The sequence below is a fragment of the Arachis ipaensis genome, chromosome B07 (genome assembly GCF_000816755.2).
Source record: "Arachis ipaensis cultivar K30076 chromosome B07, Araip1.1, whole genome shotgun sequence".
Taxonomy (NCBI): Eukaryota; Viridiplantae; Streptophyta; class Magnoliopsida; order Fabales; family Fabaceae; genus Arachis; species Arachis ipaensis.
Window position 1 is genome coordinate 115788062 of NC_029791.2, and position 9874 is coordinate 115797935.

Here is a 9874-nt window from a genome sequence, read left to right on the forward strand (position 1 = left end):
AAAGCTGCACTCTGATTTGGAATTGGATGCTTTTAAAACGAACGACTTGAAACATATAATGTATATTGAACTGGATTAATTTATTTACTCTTGGAAAAAAAATAAAAGTAACTTAGGTTAATAGAATAGATGAATAAATAAAAAGAACTCATTTCATATACACAAAACGCTATTTAAGTAGATAGAAGAAATGCATCAATAAAATAAGAGTGATTTTAAATTGGTCTCAGAATTATTTTGTATTAGATCAATTAGTTTCTAATAAAACAATTTGACAAATTGTTCCTATATTTTTATAATATTAGATAAATTAGTTTCTTATCTTTTATTAACATTTTAGAAAATTTAATTCGTTTACTATACTATTTTTAAACAGTTATACTACATATACAATTTTTTTTTGTCATTTAAACCTAACTAAATTAGTTCAAATCCAACAAAAACCAATATCGAGTTCAAGAGCGTATAAACACGCGTCCGTTCAATTGTTCAGTAGCACAAAGCTTAATATGAAGAACGCTTCATCTCTCTCGATCAAAAGTCAAAACTGAAACAAACTTATTTAAACATCGCTCAAAATCTCTAAATAATTTCTCAAAATCTTCACAAAAACTCAAGGAAATCTCAAAGCTACATTCGAAATCTTCACCAAGAAACACAGAAACAGAATACAAAAGATTATTGAAGGTACTGTTTACTAATCGTCCATTTTTTTCACTTTTCTCTTTCGCATTTTCAATCGTGAAACACTAGATAGTCATATTTTTATTTATTTAATAGATTCATTTTGTGTTCTTGCATTAAAGTAAATATTACTGTTCTCATATACTGTTCATTTGGTGATAACTGTGTTAAGTCGATGTAAAAATGTTATTGTAGTGTTTCTTGTATATTTTAACCTATATTTACATGTGTTTGAGGAATTTAAATGTGTTTTTATGTATGTTTGAGTGTTTGCATATTTTGAACTGAGTTTGTATGTAGTAATAGTAACAATTTTCGATGCATTTTACCTGAATAGAGGTGCAATTGGCATTGTTGTCCTCTTTTTATTGTAACTAGGCAACAAAATATTGTTATTATGCTTTTGGTGTCATTTTGTGCATGTTTAAGTGATTTGCATGTATTTTTGTCCATGTTTGAGGGATTTGCATATTTTGAAACTAAGTTTGAGGGATTTGTTCATGGATTTACTGTAACTATCCCATAGAATAATGTTGTTGTAGTACTTCTGGTGTTATTTTATGCATGTTTGATTGATTTACATGTCTTTTTGAACTGAAATTATGTGATGTAATCAAGAAATACTTTCGGTGCATTTGATGTAACTTTCAGTGCATTTCATGTGAATTGAGGTGCACTTAGTGTTGTTGTTACTTATTAACCTATTTTTTTATTCCTTATAGAAAAAATGACAATTAAGAGATTTGCTGAGAGGAGCATCACAAAGGAAAAATGACCAAAATATCAACTAAGCATATATATATATGTTAGAACAATCCATTTCTATTTTATAAATATAGTTATGAAACATAATTTTTATTTATGTACAAAAAGCTCATGATTTGAGGTACTCCACAAAATTTATTTCTGATTTATTTAGCAAGATGAGCAATGACATGAAAGCTATTGTCGAAGAATCGGGATTTGCTGCTATGAGGCATATCTCAGCCTTGAATGTGTCGTATAAGCTCCTGAAAAAATTGGCATATTCATTTAATTTGTACAAAAGCACACTGGACACACAGTATAGTGTAATTCACATCACCCTTGACAAAATAAAGATGCCCATGGCTTAAATGCATATGGTGAAAATCCATTTTGTAATCTATCTTGTAAATCAAATTTCGGTATTTTTTTTACATTATTTCTGTGTTATTAAAATATTTTTGTTGCTGTTATAAGAGAGTGTTATCCAAACAAAATTGTAAATAAATAAATTAATGAGGAGCAGAAGGAAGTTATTGAAAACTTCAAAAACTGTTCTTTTTTACTTTTGACAAAGTCTTTGATTGATGTGAGTGTTGAACCCCATGGGGTGGGGACATGCCCCCTGCCCCCCGTCTCAGTTAGAGGACTTGGCTAGTGGAGAGTGGATTGATAAGTATATAACTGAGAGTGGTTTCCATAGGAATGTGTTTGTGTTGATTTCTTTGGTTGACATGTATGCCAAGTGCGGGAGCATGGAGAAGGCGCGTCAGCTTTTTTATGGAATGGTTGAGAGGGGTATTATTTGTTGGAGTGCCATGATTAAGGGCTATGCATCTGATGGGCTTCCTAAGGAAGCACATGACTTGTTCTTTGAGATGCAGAGGGAGAATCTGAGACCTGATTGTTATGCCATGGTGGGAGTTCTTTCTGCATGTGTGAGGTTGGGAGCACTGGAGTTGGGGAATTGGGCTAAGGAAATGTTGGATGCTAATGAGTTTTTGTTGAATCTTGTACTAGGCATTGCCTTGATTGACTTTTATGCTAAATGTGGAAGCATTGCACAAGCGGTGGATATTTTCATAATGATGAAGGAAAAGGATCGTGTGATGTTCAACGCCATAATTTCTTAACTAACTATGAACAGGCATGTTCGGGCCATATTTGGGGAATTTGCACAAATGGAGAAGTATGGAATTCAGCCAGATGGGAACACTTTTGTTAGCATACTTTGTGGGTGTACTCAAGCTGGGTTAATGATGGTCGGCGATATTTCAATAGCATAAGTCATGTCTTTTCTTTAAGTCCTACTATCGAGCATTATGGATGCACGGTGGATCTTCTATCCCGTGTAGGCTTGTTGGTTGAAGCACATAATTTGAACAACAGTATGCCAATAAAATCGAATACTATTATTTTGGGGGCATTATTGGGAGGATGTGGTTGTATTGTGATACTAAATTGGCAGAACCCATGTTAAAGCAAGTCATAGATGGGATGAAGCAGAAAAAGTTAGGTTAACGCTGAACGAGAAGGGAATGCAAAAATTACCTGGGTGTAGTTGGGTTGAAGTGGATGGGGTTGTTCATGAATTTCTTGTAGGAGATACTTCCTATCCTATGTCAGCAAAGATATATGAAAAACTTGAAAGTTTGTTTAAGGAATTAAGAGAAGTCGGTTATAGTTCGACTATTGAGTTTGTGTTCTTTGATATAGAGGAAAAGGAGAAGGAGTACTTCCTTGGCTGTCATAGTCAGAAATTAGCCGTTGTATTTTTCCTGATCAATACTGGGGCAAATGACATCATTCGTGTTGTTAAAAATCTATGCGTATGTGGTCATTGTCATGAGGCCATAAAACTTATTTCCAAAGTTACAGGGAGAGAGATAATCATTAGGGATAATAACAGATTCCATTGTTTCAGAGAAGGTTCATGTTCTTGTGGAGATTATTGGTAATATTTTATGGTGTCGACTAGTATAGAATCCGATTTAATTGTTTGCTGCACTTCAAAAGTTGACAAAATAGTTTCTCTTGCATATGTTAAAATGTTCTGCTAAACCACCATGAACATTTTGACGGAGGAAACTGAAACCTGAGACTTGCAGGGATAGACCTTCAAAATTATGGTCAAGAAGGAATTGTTCTTGCAGGATATCACTATGATGTTAACTTCATAACAATTCATAGTGGAAGCAGGTTTCCTGGTTTGAACATCTGGTTAAGAAATGGACAAAATGTTGAAATGAAGCTTTCATTACGATGTCTCCTTATTCAGACAGGAAAACGGGTAATTCGAAAATCAGCTGAATCTACTGGTAAAATTTCAACGTAAAGAATTAAAGTTAATTTTACTTGACTCAAGTAGTGAGCATCTATCTCAAATTTTTATCAATTGTTAGATTGAATATTTAAACTTTGGGTTTTGCTAATGAGTAAGGGCACTTGTTAAGGCTTAATAAAAAGTTTGTTTTTAAATCTTCAGTGCACAGAATGCATTGAAGTATTCAAAATGTAAAAATCTTACTATTTTTTTGAAACTTTTACAAGGGCCTTAAGGGCGCTTAATAGCAAGAACCCTTAAAATTTAAACTATTGTAGGCTCTAGTTTTATTGTCATTACCTCTTGACATTACCAATGGCCTTTTTTGTCCCTTGTTTTTACTGTTGCAAAATATGGATAGAGTGGTTAATCGAAGGGGACTGCATAGCTGGCGTACATGACGTAATTATCAGAAATGCTATTTTTGATGCAACCAGAATAGCACAAGAGCAAAAATATAGATTATGGGGAGTCTCTTCAATGATGAGTGAGGATAGAAAGATGTAATCTTTAATAGGAATAAGCAAGAGCTTAATGATCATGGCACTAGTCTCTCCATCTTTGCTTCATTACATTCTTAAGTCTTTCTTTGATTTTCATATTGTTTGTGCTGAGTTAGTCCTCACTGGCTTCGTGGATCGTTGGCTTTCTCCTCCTTTAGGTGCAGTAAAGTTGAATGTTGATGGTTGTTTGTTTGGTGATGGTACCTCTTAACAAAATTGTTGGTGCGAATTGATGGCTGGGATTTGTTGGGAGGACTTTTTATGCAGACATTACTCTGGTTGAGATTGCAGCAAAGAGTGGGCTGAGCTATCCTGATAGCATGGCTTCCGTAGTATTGTGCATGAGATGGATTTTTGGGAGGCTTTTTCCTTGCGCCAGTGTCACCGGGCAAATGGGTCCATATGCTTAGTGGCTGATTTTTGCAATTCATGGGCTTCTAAGGCGTGCTTGGTAGGTTTGTTGTGTCTTAATTCCTAGAAATTCAAACAAATGCGCCAATGCTTTAACTTGAGGTGGTGTAGCGCAAAGGAATAACCTCCAAATCGTTGCGTTTCCTCCAACAGTGGTTGCACAACTTCTGCGAGTTGGTGCTTATTTGTCTTAGCTGCTAGATTTTCTTTGTTTCTACTTTCTATACTCTACCAAAATCAAGAGCTTAATGAAATTGACTTTGATGAAGGTTATATTGACTTGTAACAATTGTCTGCCACATGTAATTATTTAAACATAACATAAGATGCAGTTTCGAAGACATTGGGACATCTTGCGGAATCGCTATAAGCAAACCAATTCTTACCACTTGGTCAGAGTTGATGCTTTGGGAAACTGTGCTGCTCTAGACGGCGACGACGTTCAGAGATGTAACCTGCATTCGGCATCGTTGCACCACCGCACATGCTATCATTGGCCTGTTTCTCTCTCCTGTTTTGAAGTTGATTCCCGTTGATGACTTCCCATGGCGGAAATAGAGCTCAAGCACTGCCTCCTCCATGGCCTAAACTCCTTCAACCACCTCAAGACCGCCCATTGCCGCCTACTCTGCCTCAACATCGACCATGATAACTATCTTTTCAACATCATCCTCCAGTATTCATTTTTCTTTCACAACACGCCCTATGCCAAGCGCATCTTCTCCCAATCCAAAATCCCTAAGATATACCTCTTTAACACTATGATTCGTGGAACGGTCTCCAGCGACTCATTTGACGACGCCGTTCTGTTTTACAACTCAATGCGCAGCGCCGGGTTCTTGCCAGACAACTAAACGTTCGCTTTTGTACTCAGAGCGTGTGCCAGGCTGGCGGAATTTCCATTTGGCGTCAAGCTCAATTCGCTTGTGAAAATGGGATTCGATTGTGACGTGTTTGTCAAGACAAGTCTTTTTTGTTTGTATTCAAAATGTGGGTACGTAAAGGATGCACGAAAGGTGTTTAATGTATTTTTGAGAAGAATGTTGTTTCGTGGACTGCTATTATCTGTGGGTATATTGGGTGTGGCCTTCACGAGAAAGCAGTTGGTTTGTTTAGAGAGTTGCTAGAGGTGGGCGTAAAGTTGAATAATTTCACTCTCGTTCAGATTTTGTATTCGTGTTCTCAGTTAGGGGACTTGGCTAGTGGAGAGTGGTTTGATAATTATATAACTGAGAGTGGTTTCCATAGGAATGTGTTTGTGTTGACTTCTTCGGTTCACATGTATGCCAAGTGCGGGAGCATGGAGAAGGCGCTGCAGGTTTTTTATGGAATGGTTGAGAGGGATATTGTTTGTTGGAGTGCCATGATTCAGGGATATGAATCCAACAGGCTTCCTAAGGAAGCATTTGACTTGTTCTTTGAGATGCAGATGGAGAATCTAAGGCCTAATTGCTATGCCATGGTGGGTGTTCTTTCTGCATGTGCGAGGTTGGGAGCACTGGAGTTAGGGAATTGGGCTTTGGGATTGATGGATGTTGATGAGTTTTTGCTAAATCCTGTACAAGCATTGCCTTGATTGACTTTTATGCTAAATGTGGAAGCATTACAAGCGCGGTGGATATTTTCAGAATGATGAAGGGAAAGGACCGTGTGGTGTTCAACGCCGTAATTTCTGAACTGGCTATGAACGGATATGTTTGGGCCACATTTGGGGTATTTGGACAAATGGAGAAGTATGGAATTCAACCAGATGGGAATAATTTTGTCGGCTAACTTTGCGGGTGTACCCATGCTGGTTTGGTTAATGATGGTTGACGATATTTCGATAGCATGAGTCAAGTATTTTCTTTAAGTCCTACTATCGAGCATTATGGATGCATGGTGGATCTTCTATCCCGTGTAGGCTTGTTGGTTGAAGCACATAATTTGAACAAGAGTATGGCAATGAAACCGAATACTATTGTTTTGGGGGCATTATTGGGAGGATGCGGTTGCATCGTGACACTAAATTGGCAGAACCCATGTTAAAGCAAGTCATAGATGGGAATGCAAAAATTACTTGGGTGTAGTTGGTTTGAAGTGGATGGGGTTGTTCATGAATTCCTTGTAGGAGATACTTCCCATCCTATGTCACCAAAGATATATAAAAAACTTGAAAGTTTGTTTAAGGAATTGAGAGAAGTCGGTTATAGTCCGACTACTGAGTTTGTGTTCTTTGATATAGAGGAAAAGGAAAAGGAGTACTTCCTTGGCTGTCACAGTGAGAAATTAGCCGTTGCATTTTCCCTAATCAATATTGGGGCAAATAACATCATTCGTGTTGTTAAAAATCTATGCGTATGTGGTGATTGTCATGAGGCCATAAAACTTATTTCCAAATTTACAGGGAGAAAGATAACCATTAGGGATAATAACAGATTCCATTGTTTCAGCGGAGGTTCATGTTCTTGTGGAGATTTTTTCTAACATTTTGTGATGTAGACTATAGAATCCGATCTAATTATTTGCCGCACTTCAAAAGTTGACAAAATAGTTTCTCTTGCATATGTTTAAATGTTCTGCTAAACCTCCATGAACATTTTGACGGAGAAAAATGAAACCTGAGACTTGCAGGGACAGACCTTAAAAATTATGGTCAAGAAGAAATTGTTCTTGCAGGATATCATTATGACGTTAACTTCATAACAATTCATAGTGAAAGCAGGTATCCTGGTTTGAACATCTGGGTAAGAAATGGACAAAAGGTTGAAGTGAAGCTTTCATTACGATGTCTCCTTATTCAGACATGAAAACGGGTATTTTGAAAATCAGCTGAATCTACTGGTAAAATTTTAACGTAAAGAATTAAAGCTAATTTTACCGGACTCGAATAGTGAGCATCTATCTCAACTTTTTATCAATTTTTAGATTGAATATTTAAACTTTGGGTTTTGCTAATGAGTAAGGGCACTTGTTAAGGTTTAATAAAAAGTATATTTTTAAATCTTCAGTGCACAGAATGCATTGAAGTCTTCAAAATGTAAACATCTTACTATTTTTGAAACTTTTACAAAGGCCTTAAGGGTGCTTAATAGCAATAACCCTTAAAATTTAAACTCTTGTAGGCTCTAATTTTATTGTCATTACCTCTTGTGAAGGCAAATAATTTGAAATCTTTCTATGATAAGTGTCTTTACATTACCAATGGCCTTTTCTGCCCCTTGTTTTTGCTGTTGAAAATATGGATAGAGTGGTTAACCGAAGGGGACTGCATAGCTGGCGTGCATGACGTAATTGTCAGAAATGCTATTATTGATGCGACCAGAATAGCACAAGAGCAAAAATATAGCTTATGGGGAGTCTCTTCAGTGATGCGTGAGGATAGAAAGATGTAATTTTTAATAGGAATAAGCAAGAGCTTAATGATCATGGCACTAGTCTCTCCATCTTTGCTTCATTACATTCTTAAGTCTTTCTTTGATATTCATATTATTTGTGCTGAGTTACTCCTCACTGGCTTCGTGGATCGTTGGATTTCTCCTCCTTTAGGTGCAATAAAATTGAATGTTGATGGTTCTTTGTTTGGTGATGGTACCTCTTAAGATAAATGTTGGTGCGAATTGGGTGCTGGGATTTGTTGGGAAGACTTTCTATGCAGACATTACTCCATTTGAGATTGCGACAAAGAGTGGGCTGAGCTATCCTCATAGCATGGCTTCCGTAGTATTGTGCACGAGATGGATTTCTAGGAGGCTTTTTCCTTGTGCCAGTGTCACCGGGCAAATGGGTCCATATGCTTAGTGGCTGATTTTTGCAATTCATGGGCTTCTAAGGCGTGCTTGGCAGGTTTGTTGTGTCTTGATTCCTAGGAATTCAAACAAATGTGCCGATGCTTTAACGTGAGGCGGTGTAGCGCAAAGGAATGACCTCCTAATCATTTTGTTTCCTCCAACAGTAGTTGCACAACTTCTGCGAGTTAGTGCCTATTTGTCTTAGCTTCTAGATTTTCTTTGTTTCTACTTTCTATACTCTACCAAAATCAAGAGCTTAATGAAATTGACTTTGATGAAGGTTATATTGACTTGTAACAATTGTCTGCCACATGTAATTGCTTACACATAGCATAAGATGTAGTTTTGAAGACATTGGGACATCTTGCGGAATCGTTATAAGCAAACCAATTCTCACCACTTTGTCAGAATTGATGATTTGGGAAACTGTGCTGCTCCAGACGGCAACGATGTTCAGAGATGTAACCTGCATTCGGCATCGTTGCACCACCGCAATGCTATCATTGGCCTGTTTCTCTCTCTTATTTTGAAATTGATTCCCGTTGATAACTTTCCATGGCGAAAATGGAGCTCAAGCACTGCCTCCTCCATGGCCTCAACTCCTTCAACCACATCAAGACCGCCCATTGCCGCCTCCTCCGCCTCTACATCGACTACGATAACTGTCTTCTCAACATCATCCTCCAGTATTCATTTTTTTTTTTTTGCAACACGCCCTATGCCAAGCACGTCTTCTCCCAATCCAAGAACCCTAACATATGCCTCTTTAACACTATGATTCATGGAACGGTCTCCAACGACTCCTTTGACGACGCCGTTCTGTTTTACAACTCAATGCACAGCGCCAGGTTCTTGCCAGACAACTACACGTTCACTTTTGTACTCAAAGCGTGTGCCAGGCTAGCGGATTTTTCGTTTGGCATCAAGCTCTATTCGCCTGTGGAAATGGGATTTGATTATGACGTGTTTGTCAAGACAAGTCTTGTTTGTTTGTATTCAAAATGTGGATACGTAAAGGATGCACGAAAGGTGGTTGATGTATTCTTGAGAAGAATGTTGTTTCGTGGACTGCTATTATCTGTGGGTATATTGGGTGTGGCCTTCACGAGAAAGCAGTTGGTTTGTTTAGAGAGTTGTTAGAGGTGGGCATAAAACCGAATAATTTCACTCTCGTTCGAGTTTTGTATTTGTGTTCTTAGTTAGGGGACTTGGCTAGTGGAGAGTGGATTGATAATTATATAACTGAGAGTGGTTTCCATAGGAATGTGTTTGTGTTGATTTCTTCGGTTGACCTGTATGCCAAGTGCGGGAGCATTGAGAAGGCGCTGTAGGTTTTTGGTGGAATGGTTGAGAGGGATATTGTTTGTTGGAGTGACATGATTCAGGGATATGCATCCAATGGGCTTCCTAAGGAAGCACTTGACTTGTTCTTTGAGATG

At 37.6% G+C, this 9874-nt stretch overlaps 3 pseudogenes; all 3 read left to right on the top strand.

Moving 5' to 3' along the window:
• LOC107607734 lies at positions 2034-3386 on the top strand (annotated as a pseudogene).
• On the top strand, positions 5211-7131 carry LOC107608656 (annotated as a pseudogene).
• Positions 9000-9874, top strand: part of LOC107607735 — a 2493-nt pseudogene continuing 1618 nt past the window's right edge.